This window comes from Electrophorus electricus, chromosome 14 (assembly GCF_041902795.1).
Source record: "Electrophorus electricus isolate QZ-2024a chromosome 14, ASM4190279v1, whole genome shotgun sequence".
In the NCBI taxonomy this organism is placed as follows: Eukaryota; Metazoa; Chordata; class Actinopteri; order Gymnotiformes; family Gymnotidae; genus Electrophorus; species Electrophorus electricus.
Window position 1 is genome coordinate 26510001 of NC_137510.1, and position 2633 is coordinate 26512633.

Genomic DNA, 2633 nt, shown 5'->3' on the forward strand with positions numbered 1-2633 from the left:
TGTGTGACACAAAAATACACACATTCCATGAAACATGAGAGCATGGCTTGTATATGGCTGTACAGGAAACACACACCACACACACACACACAGACCACACACACACACACACTCACATGCACTCACACACACACACACACAGACCACACACACACACACACACACACACACTCACATGCACTCACACACACACTCACACACACGCACACACATAGTGCAACCTTCACGCATTATTTTTTTCAAATATGTATATGTGTATGTCAAGGGTTTTGGAATTGGCCCAGAATACTAACGTAATGCAAATTTATACAAACCTGGTAATAAATCAAAGAAAAGTCTGATTTTAAAATACTTATTTAAATATTTAAAGAATAATCATGCATAAATACAAAATAAAAACCAACAAGTCACTCCTATATAAACCAAAAATACTGTAAATGTCATTAATTTTTACATTTAAAAAAAAAACGTTTAGCACACTGAATAATGTGGATTGTAATACTCCTACTGCCACACTCACACACACACACACACATATACACACACTTTATTTTGTAATCATCTGACTGTGAGCTGTTTGTCTAATGTAAGCGTGCATGCTCGTGAATGCGAGTGTATACAGCCGTGATGCAGCAGAACACACTCACCACTCTGTACATGTGTGTTACACACCAGCCTCAACCGCCATGGCCACTGTGGACAGGTCATGCTCTGCCTTCTCTGTGTTCCTCTCTCCTCCCACTCTCTTTCACCTTTTCCTCTCCTCCCCTCCCTCTCCCTCTCCTCCTCTCTCCTCCCCTCTCTCCTCTCCTCCTCTCCCCCTCCCCTCCTCCTCTCCTCCCCCTCCTCCTCTCCTCCCACTCTCTTCACCTCTTCCTCTCCCTCCCCTCCCTCTCCTCTCCTCCTCTCCTCCCTCTCCTCTCCTCATCTCCCCCTCTCCCTCCCTCCCTCCCCTCCCTCCCTCCCTCCCCTCTCCTCCTCCCCTCTCCTCCCCTCTCCCCTCCTCTCCTCCCCTCTCCTCCTCCTCCTCTCCCTCTCCCTCCCTCCTCCCCCTCCTCCCTCCCTCCCCTCCTCCTCTCCCTCCTCCCTCTCCTCCTCCTCCCCCTCCTCCCCTCCCTCCCTCTCCCTCTCCTCCTCTCCTCTCCCTCTCCTCCCCTCCTCCTCTCCTCCCCCTCTCCTCTCCTCCTCCTCTCCCTCCCCTCTCCCTCTCCTCTCCTCCCTCCCTCCTCTCCTCCTCCTCCCTCCCCTCCCCTCCTCCTCTCCTCCCTCTCCTCTCCTCTCCTCTCCCCCTTCTCCTCTCCTCTCTCCCTCTCCCCTCTCCTCTCCTCCCCCTCCCCTCCTCCTCTCCTCTCCCTCTCCTCCTCTCCTCTGCCATTTCCTCTCCCCATACCTCACGGTTAATGGTGACCCACACTAATCCCCTAGATGCTCTTTTGTGGCCGTTTCACGAGTACTAGGAGAGACTATTCAGAGAGACTTTACATGTGGATTCTCACTCAGCGTTGTGCAGATATGTCTCCCGCTGGTGTGTTTTTATGCTGAGTGTTGCGCGGTGTGGTCGGGTTTGGTTCGTTTGTGTATTTGTGCTTGGTTCTGTTCTTTTGTCGGCGCACTGGGCTCTGTTACAGTGTATTGTGTTGTGTGTTTTATATTTGAGGCTCTGTTGTGTTCGTGTCCTGTGCGACTGTGTTCACAACAGCCTGTGTTACTGGCATGAATGCTGGTGTGAATCTTGTTGTATAAGCGCAACACATAATTAACAAGAACTTGGTGTCTTACACTGAGTATCAAGAGTATCTGGATTGCCATTTCGACGTACGCGTGTTGCCCAGTCCAAACCAACCCCCCCAACTACATGTTCCATTACAACTGAATGATGTCCTGGACTCATAGCTGTAGAATGATATTTATTGATAGCACAATAGTGAGCACATGTATGTGTGTGTGTGTGTGTGTGTGTGTGTGTGTGTGTGTGTGTGTGTGTGTGTGTGTGAGTGTGTGTGTGTGTGTGCACGCGCGTGCGTGTGTGCATGTGTGTGTGTGTGTGTATGTGAGTGTGTGTGTGTGTGTGAGTGTGTGCGTGTGTGTGTGTGTGTGTGTGTGTGTGTGTGTGTGCACGCGCGTGCGTGTGTGTGCATGTGTGTGTGTGTGTGTGAGTGTGTGTGTGTGTGTGAGTGTGTGTGTGTGTGTGCACGCGCGTGCGTGTGTGTGTGTGTGCGTGTGTGTGTGTGTGTGTGTGTGAGTGTGTGTGTGTGTGTGTGCATGCGCGTGCGTGTGTGTGTGCATGTGTGTGTGTTTGTGTGTGTGAGTAGGAGGACATCTTTGTGCATTTGAATGAACTCTAGACACTGCCGGGCACTGGATATTTGATACTGTTTTATTGTATCATTATACCATAATTCATGAACATGCTGGCAGGAACATTATTTTTGCCAACGCTTATGACATTATCTGGCATGGATAAAGTGAATATTCTCACATTGTTCGGTAAAAACGTATTTTTATCCTTGCTGTCATAGAATCTGACGGTGAGACAAACCCTTCAATAAAATAACATTTTACTACACAGTTGTTTTGTAGACCATAACTTGACTTATGAACTATTAAAAGACGGTTTTAGTAAGTAATTTCTG